We start from the raw sequence: 16,922 nt of genomic DNA on the forward strand, positions 1-16,922 counted from the left end.
GACTTTCGTGACATAGCAGGGGGCAGCTAATTCAGCGCCCGGGGAGCAGTGCTTGGGGACAGTACCTTGCTCAGGGTACCTCAGTGGTGACTTGCTGGTGGGGGATTCGAACCTGCAATCTTTCAATTACAAGTGCGCTACCCTAACCATCAAGCCACCACTGCCCACTTTACTACTCCATGTTGAATAATGCATTGTTTGTTGCTACATGCTTGTTTGTGTACCCTTCTGTCCTGTGTTCGAATCCCACCTCCTCTGTTTTTGTATTTTGCTCCCTAGTGTTTCATTTCAGTTTCGTTAGTCCTTGTGTCTGATTTTGTAGTTGGTTTTGGTTTTGTTCCTTGTGCCCCTGCTTGTGTCTTTACCTGTTTAGTTCCCTAGTGTTGGTTTATGTTTCCTTGGTTAGTTCTCAGTTTCCCTGTTTTTTAATTCCTTTCGAGTTTATTAGTTTCACCTGTGCCCTGTTTCCCTGGTCTTTGTTGTCCTGTGTTAGTCTCGTTACCCCTTTAGTATTTTAATTCCTGCTTCTGTTCAGTCTCCCAGTGGTTCATTATCTATGTGTGGGTTGTTGCTTGTCTTGGTTAGTTTGGTTAGAGCTGCATCCTGTTTTCCTTCCTAGTTTTTGTTTTGTAATATTCATTCATTCATTCATTCATTCATTCATTGTCCAACCCGCTTTATCCTATTGGGTCGCGGGGGGTCCGGAGCCTATCCCGGAAGCAATGGGCACGAGGCAGGGAACAACCCTGGACAGGGGGCCAGCCTATCGCAGGGCACACTCACACACCATTCACTCACACATGCACACCTATGGGCAATTTAGTAACTCCAATTAGCCTCAGCATGTCTTTGGACTGTGGGGGGAAACCGGTGTACCCGGAGGAAACCCCACGACGACACAGGGAGAACATGCAAACTCCACACACATGTAACCCAGGCGGAGATTTGTTTTGTAATATTAAGTCTTTAATTTTCCCCTTTAGTTTTGACCCCTCGTGGTCCTATTGGTTTCATTGTGTTTATAGTGTTTTCTGTTATATTTAATAAACCCCCGTCTGTCTCTGAGCCGCAAGTGGGTCGTCCACCATCCTTTCTGTGCCTGCACCATGCCTCGTTCCCGTGCCCAAGCCGCTCGCAATCATGACAAAATGAGCATGAACAGGCAAAGGTAGCCTAATCCAAAATGAGACAACTACCTAATAGAAGTTACATTTATGTATACTATATATTATTTATGGGTTAAGATTTTAGCGAAACATTTTGAATTCTTCACAAATGCATTATGTTTACGGAAAAAAAAATGAGCCAAACAAATATGTTTTGTATATGCAAAACGTTTATTCAAAAAGCTCTTTATACACAATGAACGTGTAAATATTTTGAAGTAAACTCCCTATTTCAAACTAATTTTTACCTATTAATTCAATTACTGCTACTTTAGAAAAATACTTATAACAAATTTGAAAATGTTTTGAACAAAGCTATAATCAGAACAATCTTATCTTTCAGAAAAGTGAACATTTGTCATGTCTGTGTGTATACAAACATTTATGTGGTGCTGTGTGCACATGCATCTGTGTGTGTGTGTGTATGTGTATGTGTCTGTGAGTGTGAACATGTGCATCTCTTTGTGAAATGGTGGAGCAAGCTTGATTGGGAAGTATTTGCAATCTTGAAGCCCTTTGAGAAAAATTCGACAAACTGCCTTCCATTTCTCCACATTGAAATCATGCCTGAGGAAAGGTGCTTTCAAAGTTGTCCCAAGTGTACATCTTTCATTGAATTCTGTCCAGAAGCTACTGTAGACAACCCTGAGAACACCTAACCCAGCTGCTGCTTCTTCTGAGTTGTCAGAAAGCAGACGTTTCACTGACAATGATGATTTCATAATTTCTGGGTCAGAAAATGCATCTAAAATGTCATTAAAGCTATTTGAGTAACAAATGACTAATGTTTTTGTAAAGAAAGGAGGAGGAACAATTTCAGGTAGCTCACCTGGCTCGTAAATTAGTGTGTCACTCAGAAAAGTCAACACCAATGACTCTCTGTGCACCAAAAGTGATCTCAGGGTCAGAGTTATGTTAATACAGTATCTGAAATGGTTTCTTCAATAGCATGCTCCACATCCACAGACAGATTAATGGGATCAGTAATAAAGCTGACATAAGTGTTTGTAGTGTGTTCTGTGTTAACTGAGGATTGTGTGGTTTCAATCTGATCTGAAACAATGAAGACCGCTGGAAGGAAAGCCTGAGATCTGTCTCTCTCATACCGCTCCCCTGCTCTTTCCGGTGTAGACTCAAATGTAAGCCCATCACAAAGTGTTGATGAATCAGTTGCTGAGACAGAAATAGATTGTTCATCAACAGATTTTTCATTCAGGTCTGGTTTTGGATGGGTTGCTATGTAGAACCGCAGCATGGGGAGTTTGACAGTGTTATGTATCATTTCAACAGATACACCTTTAGGGAGAGGATTTTGCTTGAAGTCCCAAACATCAACCTCAAAGTTAGATTCATGACCTTTGCTAGATTCTCCATTTGGAAAAAAATAAGCCCCTTCTTAGAATATCTCATTAAAGTCGCCCTGTATGTTTATTGCAAGTTTACATCATACGTTCCCAATGTCTCCGTTTACCTCCGTTGTAGACACAGTAAAGTGCACCAATTCCTATTAGCCTACACGTGGCTTTAATCTCTTACAAGATGACCTACCGATTTAACCAAGGATAAATAAACCAAACACGGATGTGCTTTCTAAAACATTTAATTCAAAAACAACTGTACTTGGCGCATTCTGCTTGTATTCTGTCGTTACGTGTTTTCAGTCCTGAACAAGTTGAGAACTGAGATACCAGGATGCAGTTGTGGTCACACGGACCAACTCGGTATGCAATACATAAAAAAGCAACTCGGGGAAAAACAAAGATCTGTCACAGTGTCCTTTGAAATGGCAAGCAACGAAAGTAGATGTAAATACTAATACAGTAGGCTTAATCTATAACAAGCCTGTGTTGGATGCAATTGTCAACATAATTTTCCTTCATCTCTGACAGTCTAATTTATGTTACTGGAACCAGGAAAACGACTTCATCCAAGTTTGACCTAACTGTTGTGTCCGGATGTCGACGGGCGAACAAGCAGGCGAGAGAGCCGTGAATACAGGTAAAACGGGGTTTATTAATGCTGACAGTACATAGGGAAGCACACGGCGAACTCACGTTAATGACAGACCTGGGGAAACAGACTTGAACGCGGACTAAATACACAAGACAAGCAGAAAATAACAGGCAACAGGTGATCACAATCGGGGTAGCACGCGTAGGTAATGAGGAGGCATGGCACACACGAGGATCGTACGAGCAGGTCATGACACTAACGTTAAATTATGCTTGTTAGAATAGAGCTATAAAAGAATGAATGTCTCCACACATAATAACATTAGAGTATACTGGGGCTCAGTAAATTTAAACTTGCACCATATTTTAAAACACCAAAACCAAGGAGATGATAGTGGACTTCAGGAGAGCCAAGCGGGCTGAGCATAGGGTTGCAAAGGGCTGGAAAATTTCTGGAAATTTTCCTGAAACTTTCCGTTCCATGGGAAGTTAAGCTGGGGAATTTTGGAAATATTCCACATTAGAAACTTTCCATGGGAATTAACGGGAAAGTATGGGAATTAACAAGAATATTCCTAGAATTTTGCAACCCTAGCTGAGCACTCTGCTCTCTACATCTCTACAGGCTGGGAAGGCACAACAAAGATTGTACTTCCTCAGGAAGATGCGTCAGGTTCACCTCCCCCAAAAGCTACTAACCAGTTTTTACTACTTAACCATCGAGAGCCTCCTGACCTACTTCTGCACAGTGTGGTTCAGTAGTTTCACTGAGGAAGACAGGAAGAACCTGCAACATGTGGTAAGGGCAGCAGAGTGGGTAATCGGAACGGCACTACCCCCACTCAAGAACATTTACACTGGCAGACTCCAGCGAAGAGCCAGTAAAATCATTAAAGATTCCTCACACCCTGGAGGTGTATGTTGTTGCTTCCATGTCCCACTCTCGCTAGTGTGGGGAAGCAATAAAAAAAGGCCAATAGAATGTTGGGTTATATCTGTAGGTGTGTGGAGTTTAAGTCAAGGGAGGTGATGTTACATTTATATAATTCCTTGTAAGACCCCACCTAGAATATTGTGTGCAAGTTTGGTCACCATACCATAAAAAGGACATTGCTGCCTTGGAAAAGGTTCAACGTAGGGCTACAAGAATGATTCCTGGTCTTAGAGGAATGTCTTATGAGGAGAGGTTAGCGGAACTGAATCTGTTTAGCCTTCAGCAAAGGAGACTAAGGGGGGACATGATCCAGGTCTATAAGATTCTAACGGGTCTGGATGCTATTTCAATATTAGTTTAAATACTAGAACTCGTGGCCATAAGTGGGAAATTAGCGGGAGAACATTTTAAAACAAATTTGAGGAAGCACTTCTTTACATAGCGTGTAGTTAGAGTATGGAATAGTCTTCTTGCTAGTGTAGTGCGAGCTAAAACCCTGGGTTCCTTTAAATCAGAGCTAGATAAGACTCTGAGCTATTAGTTAAGTTCTCCCCAAACGAGCTTGATGGGCCAAATGGCCTCCTCTCGTTTCTAAATTTCTTATGTTCTTATGGACACTATCTTTTCTCCCCCCTCCGCTCTGGCAGACGTTACAGGTCAATCAAAGCAAGAACAACTTGTTAAACTCATCTCTTAGTCTAGGATATGTTCCTAAATCTTTTAAAATGGCTGTTATTAGACCAATCCTAAAGAAACCAAATCTTGAACCTAGTGACTTAGGTAACTATAGAGCCATCTCAAATCTTCCATTCATTTCTAAAATTCTAGAGAAAGTTGTTGCTCACCAGCTGTCTTCCTTTCTTCAAAATAATAATGCTAACGAGCTATATCAGTCTGGTTTCAGACCCAATCATAGCACAGAAACGGCCTTAGTCAAAGTGATAAACGACTTGCTTATGGCTTCCGACCGTGGCTGTATATCGCTATTATTCTTACTGGATCTAACTGCAGCATTCGATACTGTAGACCATAATATTCTTTTGGACCGGCTTGAAACATTGATTGGCATTAAAGGGACAGCACTACTGTGGTTTCGTTCGTATTTAACTGATCGTTACCAGTTTGTCCATGTAAACAATGAGTCATCCATAGCCACTAAAGTAAGATATGGTGTCCCGCAGGGATCAGTGTTGGGCCCACTACTGTTCAATCTATATATGCTACCGCTTGGTAACATAATTAGAAATTACAGTGTTAATTTTCATTGTTATGCTGATGATACACAATTGTATCTATCTGTCAAACCTAGTGACGCATCCCAGCTCTCTTCTTTAGCCGACTGTCTGCTAGACATCCGTTGTTGGATGGCTAGGAATTTCCTCATGTTAAATACCGAAAAAACTGATGTTCTTTTAATCGGTCCTAAGGAGGCCCGCAATAAGTTTGTAAACCCCAACCCTAGCGGCCTCCCTACTCAATTTAAAACAGTGGTCAGAAATCTTGGTGTCCTGGTAGACTCGGACCTATGCTTCAGTGCTCACATAAATAGCATTACCAGTACGGCATTTTACCATCTACGGAACATAGCCAAGCTTCAGATGCTTTCCTTTCAAGATGCAGAAAAACTAATACATGCCTTTATAACTTCTAGATTGGACTACTGTAATGCCCTCCTTTCGGGTTGTCCATCTGGATCCCTACATAAACTTCAGTTAGTACAAAATGCAGCTGCCAGAGTTCTCACAAAAACTAAAAAATTTGATCACATTAGCCCTATCCTGTCTTCCCTGCACTGGCTACCGGTCAAGTTTAGGATTGATTACAAATTATTGCTATTGACCTACAAAACTCTGAATGGCCTTGCACCACAATATCTCAATGATCTTCTGGTCCCTTACAACCCTTCTCGCCTGCTTCGTTCACAAGGAGCAGGATATCTATTAGTTCCTAAAGTAGACAGGGCTACGGCAGGCTGCAGAGCATTCTCTTACAGAGCTCCGCAGCTGTGGAATGGTCTCCCGGCGGATGTGCGGGATTCAGGCACACTCTCGCTTTTCAAGTCCAGATTAAAAACGCACTTGTATAGCTTAGCGTATAGGAAACCTAGTTCTGGTTCAAGCTAGTCGCTCACTCCCAGTCAGACTAACAGTATGAGGTGATGAGCTGGGTGGGGATCGGTGTCATTGGCTTTGGATAAACTGATGCGTCAGTGCTGTCACTCTAGCTTTACACTAGAGTGCTGATGTTCAGGGAGTCCCCATGCCTGTGTTCCCGCCTGTGTCTCCCTCTTTCTCATGCTGCTATACTCAGATCTGCCGGAGCCTAGACGAATATTGCACTCGATCATTTTGCTTGCACTGCCTCTGGTTTCCTCAACTCTGGCTAATGCACAATTTTTCTTACTTCCTCCCTCACCCCTTCTGGGGTGTGCTCCCTGGAGCACAATGTCATTGAAGAATTTATGCCTCTGCTGCCTGCAAGACAACTACCTCCACCTCCGGCAACTACCCTCCAACCTGCCTGCCCTTGGCTCAACACGATGCCTCGCCATCCTTCCCTGCGGCTGTGCCTCTATTAATCCTGCCATCGTGCATCAAGCACCCCGTGCCTGCACCGCTCTGCCGCTGCATTGAGACATATATTTCAACCCCTGTATTAGCTTAGTCATATCATCTGTTTGTTTGACTCATCTGCCGGCCCCTGGAGGATGGGCTACCCCTTTGGGTCTGGTTCCTCCCAAGGTTTCTTCCTCTTAGGGAGTTTTTCCTTGCCACCGTTGCCTTTGGCTTACTCAATGGGGGGTCCTTACGAGGCAGAAATGTAAAGCGCATTGAGACAATGTAATGTTGTGATAATGCGCTATATAAATAAAATTGAATTGAATTGAACAAAGAGACTTAATAAAAGCTTTTACCCACAGGCAGTCAAATGCGCCCATCCCCCACACCCCTCTATGACTGTCTTCTATACGGACTAACATACTGCGCTCATTGCACTAAGACACTCATTCTATAATAGGATGGTTGTCTCTTTTTGTGTGTTTTATTCTATTATTTATTACTTCTATGCTGCTAAACTGTTTTTCACTATTTCTGTAATAGTGACAATAAAGATCTATCTTATCTTATCTTAAATTTTAGAGAAATCTGTCGTTTGTGCTATTTTCCAGTAAGTAATTTCTGGGTGATTAGCAATTCTGTACCAGACAATACTGTAACAATGTATCTAAGTCGGCCAGTGTCAAAATGTTTAGTATAGCCTCCTAAATCACGCAGAACGCCTCACCAAACAGCTGGATAAGCTTTAGAGTTGAAACCTTTTGCTTACTATCTGGTTCCCCCCCTTCAAACATTTCTCTGGCGCCTCTGGCTTGGCTTGCATGTATCATTTATTGCAACAGACAGGGTCACTTAAAAGTTACATGAATCATATTGTTTCAATGCAAAATAAGAATCACCCAAAAAGTAAAGAAACAGACTGTGTGCTGTCCTTTAAATATAGACAAAAATTAAATAGGCATATTACGGAGCCCGGAAAGGCCTGAAAAATGACTGTATGTGCCTGTAAAGAAATCGGGAAACACAAGGGGTGTGAGTCACCATTAACTCTAAATGCTGAACTAGCATCTCGGTACAGCTGAAATAGCCCATGTCCATAGCAATTAACAACATTAAACAGAAATAATGAAGGGGCTTGAATCACAGAAACAATTGGTGTACATCGCTGTCTGTGTGCTGTGATTAAAAGCCGCCTGGCTTGCTTTTGTTACAACTGATTACAGCTAGAAATCTGAATATCAAATATGAGAACTTTATTGCAGTGTAACAAGAATGACTTAAGAGATTCTAAGATTGAAATAGAAGTTTGTGCTGTGTTCACTGCTCCATGTTCACAGAAGTGTGCTCAATGCCCTGATTATCTTTTGCACACAAATTATCCTGTTGTCTTGAGCGCACATGACTACATGGCTCCATAGTATATAAGAGTCGGATTGAAAACAGAAATGTATTTTTGATGAAAAAACATTTTTATTCTTTTGGACTGACGGTGATATTTTCGTATCATTAATACATTATAATTAGCAAGACGCTTCATTACCTATTTCTGAAATGGTCTTGGTGGAAGAATATACTAGACTTCTTTGCTCACTATCATATGTCAGATTCAAAAACGGTAAAGTCAGGATAGCGATAATTAACCAGTGCTCCCTCACTACATACTAGCAAACATAACATGCAGCTAGAAAAGCTGGAAAATTAAATTTCACAGTCCATTTTAATCTAGGCTTGTTGTGTCATGGTTCCGGACGGTTCGGGCACCGGAAGTGAGTGAAAACGTTTAAAAGCTTTGCAAGGAAGAAAAGCCAAAATGCAGAAAACAATTCTTTAAATGTTTAAAAGAAAAGACAGAGATGATGAAAACGCAAATGCTAAAGTCAGAAAAACATGTATGGAAAAACATACATACATTTTCCATACATGTATTCTTACATGTATACGGAAAAACATGTAAGAGAGATATAAAATGATAAAGTGATTAAAAGATTGTAGTACCGGCAAGAAATGACAACTACTTTCACCCCTGCATACAACTAAATATTCTAGATAACTTCTGGGTTGGCTGACTGGGTAACACTGCAATCTCATGTGTCTGGGGTTGGTGGTTTGAATCCTGCTGTGTATGTGAGCAGTTTGCATGTTGTCCGTCTTTCATGTGGGTTTCCTCAGAATGCTCATTTTTTCCTTTCACCAGCTGACGCTTAGCCAATCCTGCTGTGTATGTCAGCATTTTACATGTTATCTGTCTTTCACGTGGGTTTCCTGAAAATGCTCATTTTTCCATTTCGCCAGCTGACACTGAGCCAATCAATAACGATCAGAGGGATTCCCAATCCTGATGCCAAGGAGTGAGTCATTTCCCCTCCTATTGATTTGAGGGTTCAGTCTATGATTGGCTTCTGCCTTTCCCCTACACTGAGCTGTCACTCAGCTACTGCCACTGGGTCTTCTGTGGACCCCCCCCCCGGCCCAGTTTACCATCAGAATTGGTTTGTGCCACCAAGGTACCAAGTTCCATTCCTCCATGAGAGAGAGTATGTGGCACTTTGGGCAGAGCTTAGCTTGCCCATTAGGGGCTATGATGTCATAACCGGGAGGGGGCATGTCAAGCATTCTGATTGGTCCAGGAGTCATGTCCATATATAGTATCAGATGTGCTTGCCCGTTAGGGGTCACGTGGTGTGTATATGTTATGTTGAAGGGGAAGATGTGGTTTGTCAGACAGGGGGCCATTAAACTTTGAGAACAAAATACGTTACATGTATTTATGAATGTGTTATTTTTAATTACATTTTAAGGAATAATAAAAATGTATAGTGTGTATACATAGGATGAATGTAAACTAGCGCACACGTCCAGCGGGGGTCTGGCCGTAGCCACATGCTGTTAGGAGCAGGCACACGCATCCCGCCTTTACGCATTTTAAAAGAAGAAAGCACTTAAATTTATATATATAATATTGTTGGGTACTTGATGTGTACTGAGAAGATCATATTTGCCTGATTGGGCATATTTCCGGGTCTGATTGGGAGTGGAAAGACGTTTGCGTTTGTCTCATTTTCTGATAAATACACACATACTATTACTGAATCTGCCCAGATATGTACTTTCCTCAAAGTGGTAACAAGTCAGTAGAATCGTGTTCAGTTAATACGAATCGAACGCCAAATGAAGTTCTGAAGGTAAGCCTCGCTAAATGAGTCCCCCTACAGGCGCAATCGCGTCATTGCATTCGGCTGTGCAGCATTCAGGTGGACCGGAAAATCCGGAAAAGCCTCGTATCACTTTACTACCCCATGTTGAATAATGCATTGTTTGTTGCTACATATCTCGTATTAGTTAATATTTCATAATTAGACTACACGACACTGGAAAATTTCGAGTACCAAGTGTTTTTTAAAAGGTTGACAAAACCAGGAGTATGATCAATAGCTTTTAATACTGTATGTGACTAAATACGTTTTTGAAACTCCCCAGTCATCACCTCTCTAAAGTCTCGAGCTTGCGCTGCATCTTCCGCAGTTATTCAGCCAATAAAGTCTTTGTGTTTTATAAAAAATATGTAAATTATATAATTGTTTAATTGGCATCTTTATTTCAAAGACCTGACCGACCGCGACCCGAATATTATTAAAAAATATATTTTTTTAGTGATTGGATCAATTTTTGCATCACTGGTGCGCTGAGACGTTGGATTTTCTAACCAGATCCCGGATCGTGGGCTCTTAGTGGTGGTTGCAGCTCGGACAAATAATAAATGACTCTTCAAACTCAAAACATTCTTGTGATTGGTTCGTTATCACATGTTTCACTCAGGAAGTGAGTGAAAACGTTTAAAAGCTTTGCAAGGAAGAAAAGCCAAAATGCAGAAAACAATTCTTTAAATGTTTAAAAGAAAAGACAGAGATGATGAAAACGCAAATGCTAAAGTCAGAAAAACATGTATGGAAAAACATACATACATTTTCCATACATGTATTCTTACATGTATACGGAAAAACATGTAAGAGAGATATAAAATGATAAAGTGATTAAAAGATTGTAGTACCGGCAAGAAATGACAACTACTTTCACCTCTGCATACAACTAAATACTCTAGATAACTTCTGGGTTGGCTGACTGGGTAACACTGCAATCTCATGTGTCTGGGGTTGGTGGTTTGAATCCTGCTGTGTATGTGAGCAGTTTGCATGTTGTCCGTCTTTCATGTGGGTTTCCTCAGAATGCTCATTTTTTCCTTTCACCAGCTGACGCTGAGCCAATCCTGCTGTGTATGTCAGCATTTTACATGTTATCTGTGTTTCACGTGGGTTTCCTGAAAATGCTCATTTTTCCATTTCGCCAGCTGACGCTGAGCCAATCAATAACGATCAGAGGGATTCCCAATCCTGATGCCAAGGAGTGAGTCATTTCCCCTCCCATTGATTTGAGGGTTCAGTCTATGATTGGCTTCTGCCTTTCCCCTACACTGAGCTGTCACTCAGCTACTGCCACTGGGTCTTCTGTGGACCCCCCCGGCCCAGTTTACCATCAGAATTGGTTTGCGCCACCAAGGTACCAAGTTCCATTCCTCCATGAGAGAGAGTATGTGGCACTTTGGGCAGAGCTTAGCTTGCCCATTAGGGGCTATGATGTCATAACCGGGAGGGGGCATGTCAAGCATTCTGATTGGTGCAGGAGTCATGTCCATATATAGTATCAGATGTGCTTGCCCGTTAGGGGTCACGTGGTGTGTATATGTTATGTTGAAGGGGAAGATGTGGTTTGTCAGACAGGGGGCCCTTAAACTTTGAGAATAAAATACGTTATATGTATTTATGAATGTGTTATTTTTAATTACATTTTAAGGAATAATAAAAATGTATAGTGTGTATACATAGGATGAATGTAAACTAGCGCACACGTCCAGCGGGGGTCTGGCCGTAGCCACATGCTGTTAGGAGCAGGCACACGCATCCCGCCTTTACGCATTTTAAAAGAAGAAAGCACTTAAATTTATATATATAATATTGTTGGGTACTTGATGTGTACTGAGAAGATCATATTTGCCTGATTGGGCATATTTCCGGGTCTGATTGGGAGTGGAAAGACGTTTTGGACTGACGGTGATATTTTCGTATCATTAATACATTATAATTAGCAAGACGCTTCATTACCTATTTCTGAAATGGTCTTGGTGGAAGAATATACAGTACTAGACTTCTTTGCTCACTGTCATATGTCAGATTCAAAAACGGTAAAGTCAGGATAGTGATAATTAACCAGTGCTCCCTCACTACGTACTAGCAAACATAACATGCAGCTAGAAAAGCTGGAAAATTAAATTTCACAGTCCATTTTAATCTAGGCTTGTTGGGCCTGTCATAATACTACTGTACATACAACCAGGGGTGAAAGTAAGCCGGTACGCCGTACCGTTATAAGATTTACAGCCGGTACGTAGTACTGGTAAGAGTAGAGGGTCTATGCGGTCTAAAAAAACACATTTACAATGAGTAACGTCCGCTGTTTAAGTTGAAATCACATTTACCCACAAAATGTAATTTGAGACATGCATTCGATGAAGAGAATAGCGTTTAGGCTACTCGAAATACCTATTAGTCTGTGGTGCACTTGCACGCGTCTGCTACAGACAGGTCTTTTATTTGCGCTCTGTCGGATTTTGGCAGGGCGTTTGTTCTGAAGAATCCCCTCGATAAAGATGTGTTCCTCTTTTGTGGTGATTTGTGTTTATTCCGACATCACAGAGCGCTGCACAGGTGTTTTCTGTCAGACAAACTATTGTCATGACTTAAATGTTTCCTATGCGCGCATATTAGGCTACTTTGAAGGGGTGCGCTGCAGGGACGCTCAAATTCATTATACGAGGATTTCACACTACAAATTTTATTACAGTAGGGCCTGGGCTTAAAAAGAAGGCTAAAAGGTACCAAGTGTTTTTTAAAAGGTTGACAAAGCCAGCAGTATGATCAATAGCTTTTAATACTGTATGTGACTAAATACGTTTTTGAAACTCCCCAGTCATCACCTCTCTAAAGTCTCGAGCTTGCGCTGCATCTTCCGCAGTTATTCAGCCAATAAAGTCTTTGTGTTTTATAAAAAATGTGTAAATTATATAATTGTTTAATTGGCATCTTTATTTCAAAGACCTGACCGACCGCGACCCGAATATTATTAAAAAATATATTTTTTTAGTGATTGGATCAATTTTTGCATCACTGGTGCGCTGAGACGTTGGATTTTCTAACCAGATCCCGGATCGTGGGCTCTTAGTGGTGGTTGCAGCTTGGACAAATAATAAATGACTCTTCAAACTCAAAACATTCTTGTGATTGGTTCGTTATCACATGTTTCACTCAGGAAGTGAGTGAAAACGTTTAAAAGCTTTGCAAGGAAGAAAAGCCAAAATGCAGAAAACAATTCTTTAAATGTTTAAAAGAAAAGACAGAGATGATGAAAACGCAAATGCTAAAGTCAGAAAAACATGTATGGAAAAACATACATACATTTTCCATATATGTATTCTTACATGTATACGGAAAAACATGTAAGAGAGATATAAAATGATAAAGTGATTAAAAGATTGTAGTACCGGCAAGAAATGACAACTACTTTCACCCCTGCATACAACTAAATATTCTAGATAACTTCTGGGTTGGCTGACTGGGTAACACTGCAATCTCATGTGTCTGGGGTTGGTGGTTTGAATCCTGCTGTGTATGTGAGCAGTTTGCATGTTGTCCGTCTTTCATGTGGGTTTCCTCAGAATGCTCATTTTTTCCTTTCACCAGCTGACGCTGAGCCAATCCTGCTGTGTATGTCAGCATTTTACATGTTATCTGTCTTTCACGTGGGTTTCCTGAAAATGCTCATTTTTCCATTTCGCCAGCTGACGCTGAGCCAATCAATAACGATCAGAGGGATTCCCAATCCTGATGCCAAGGAGTGAGTCATTTCCCCTCCTATTGATTTGAGGGTTCAGTCTATGATTGGCTTCTGCCTTTCCCCTACACTGAGCTGTCACTCAGCTGCTGCCACTGGGTCTTCTGTGGACCCCCCGGCCCAGTTTACCATCAGAATTGGTTTGTGCCACCAAGGTACCAAGTTCCATTCCTCCATGAGAGAGAGTATGTGGCACTTTGGGCAGAGCTTAGCTTGCCCATTAGGGGCTATGATGTCATAACCGGGAGGGGGCATGTCAAGCATTCTGATTGGTCCAGGAGTCATGTCCATATATAGTATCAGATGTGCTTGCCCGTTAGGGGTCACGTGGTGTGTATATGTTATGTTGAAGGGGAAGATGTGGTTTGTCAGACAGGGGGCCCTTAAACTTTGAGAATAAAATACGTTATATGTATTTATGAATGTGTTATTTTTAATTACATTTTAAGGAATAATAAAAATGTATAGTGTGTATACATAGGATGAATGTAAACTAGCGCACACGTCCAGCGGGGGTCTGGCCGTAGCCACATGCTGTTAGGAGCAGGCACACGCATCCCGCCTTTACGCATTTTAAAAGAAGAAAGCACTTAAATTTATATATATAATATTGTTGGGTACTTGATGTGTACTGAGAAGATCATATTTGCCTGATTGGGCATATTTCCGGGTCTGATTGGGAGTGGAAAGACGTTTGCGTTTGTCTCATTTTCTGATAAATACACACATACTATTACTGAATCCTCCCAGATATGTACTTTCCTCAAAGTGGTAACAAGTCAGTAGAATCGTGTTCAGTTAATACGAATCGAACGCCAAATGAAGTTCTGAAGGTAAGCCTCGCTAAATGAGTCCCCCTACAGGCGCAATCGCGTCATTGCACTCGGCTGTGCAGCATTCAGGTGGACCGGAAAATCCGGAAAAGCCTCGTATCACTTTACTACCCCATGTTGAATAATGCATTGTTTGTTGCTACATATCTCGTATTAGTTAATATTTCATAATTAGACTACACGACACTGGAAAATTTCGATCTCTGTAATAAGCACTTGTATGGAAGTAAAATACAAAAAAAGTAGTGACAAGTTACTTGCGGAAAACGGTAAAACCGCAGGAACAAAAGCTGTTCCTGCGGTTTTACCATTTTCCGCAAGTAACTTGTCACTTCTTTTTTTGTATTTTACTTTCAGTTTTGAAATACGAATGAACGAATGATAAACGGATTTAACTGAATTGGGAAAGGCAGTTACTGAAAATCTAATATAAAGATATATACTTACAGTCGTCTTAGTAGTGATATAACGGAGAACCTAAAGCAGCCGAACTTGCTTTCAAAAGTTGTGTGACCCAAAACGCGGGTCTGTCTGTACCTTCCTTCCTTCTATTTTTATTTCAGCTAATGACAATATCTTTTGCTTCGTTTTTTGTGACAGTTTTTGCGACAGACAATGCTCTGGCACAACATCCCCTATTAAAGATGCCATATGTATGTCAAACTCTGAGGGCAAAGAGGTGGGCTGTCCCCCAATGGCCGCCCAGGGTAACTACATTTCCTCCTGCTGGACCAAACCATAGTGCGCTCTTGGATTAGATGTATATCACAGTGCCAGTGACTCATATGGTGAACACAGGTGCTCATCGCACTACCAACACCAATGAAACAACGTCTGCTGGATCAGGCCATGGCAGGCCTCAAACCCCAGTCTCTCATGCTAAAGGCAGCAATATTAATCTAGGCTTTAGAAACGTTACAATAGTATCAATAAGGAATCTAAGAGCAGTACTAGGCAATTTTTGAACAAAATTAAACAGCTAAATGGAGAAGAAAATTACATCTTTATGCAAGTGCAACACAGTGAATGTGGGTCTGCTGGGAGATGCTGCATTTGCAGCCAATTCCACCTAGAGTTACTGTATCAACAAATAAAACATGATGAATAGTAAACATTAGTCTCTCTCTCTCTCTCTCGCGCTCTCTCTCTCGCACACACACACACACACACAGTTACATAGCATACATTTGTTTACATAGACTGACAGAGTACTCCAGCCATTCAAAACTCTCAAACCATTTTTCTGTAAGGACCTTCTTTTCAGTCCAAAGTTGGTGAGAGGATAAATTTCTAAACTGGGGGCTGTTCCACGAAGCGAGCTTATAAAATCGAGGATTATTTGTAATAGCCTCGCTTGAGTTAGCCTAACAGTTCACTTCAGGCTCATTGAGTTCCACGAACAAAATTCAGGTGTATTTAATCTCCGCTAATTCAAGCCAAGCTTGATAAGCGAGGCTCTGCGCGTCCGTGCGATATAAAAGGCAGCCTTGTTAATCGATGCTGGATAAGTAAGAATGGAAACTTAGGAAAGAGCTGCGTTTCCCCCCCAGGCAGAGCAAGAATTATTACAAGCCTATGAGGACTACAAAGATATAATAACTAGAAAGGGGAACACGAGCTGTATTATCAAAGCTCGTGAGGCTGCATGGCAGAAAATAGCTGACAGGTTAAATGCGTAAGAATATGATTTAAGTAACCTTTGTGTTAAGGATGTCAAACTATTTCACAACTAAATGAGAACAGTGTCAAGCCTTCAAAATGTATAGTCATTAAAATTTCCTTTTACATATGCATTTTGTTACCAGTTGTAAGGTACTTTAAGGTTATTTTAACACATTGATAAACAGGACAGCATGTTAATTATATGGGTCCATCTTGATTAAAAAGTGATATATAATTGTAATTATTAATAATGCTTGGTTTCAGGAGCAACATGAGTGGAATGAAAAGGTCCTGGCAGCAAGTGAAGATTAAATACAAAAATATTCTTCAGAATGGTAAGTAAATCTAATTAGAACTACATTTTTAAAGAATTAACTTAAAGGCCACTTTTGCATTGTATAATTTAGCCACCAAAAAGAGAGCTGCGGCTGCTGTAACTGGTGGGGGCCCACCGCCAACAGCCTGTACCCCAGCCGAGGTGATGGCCCTTGCACAGAACCGTGCACGGCCTATTATTGAGGGGATTGAGGGAGGAACATCCTCAGATGTTGTTCCTTCTAGTAATGTGCAATCGTATGTTAAAGGTATGGTAGGTTTTTACTCTGTTTCTCCTCTCTGCCTTGCTTTCTGTTAAATGTCTTAAACAAATATTCTAATGCATTACAGTAGTGGATGGTGTCTTGACCCTCTTGGATCCTGAATAAGTCATTAGAATCTGTTGTGAGTATTGTATTTAATCATATACTTTAATACACTGCAATAACTGTGGGTTTTATATTTAATGTTCCAGTCCAATGCCTTTCTGCTGCTAATTCTTGTCATGTATTGTGGTTTTTGTTCACTTACTTAAATTCTGTAAGTTAAGTCCCGCTTCT

Source organism: Paramormyrops kingsleyae, chromosome 5 (assembly GCF_048594095.1).
Source record: "Paramormyrops kingsleyae isolate MSU_618 chromosome 5, PKINGS_0.4, whole genome shotgun sequence".
NCBI lineage: Eukaryota > Metazoa > Chordata > Actinopteri > Osteoglossiformes > Mormyridae > Paramormyrops > Paramormyrops kingsleyae.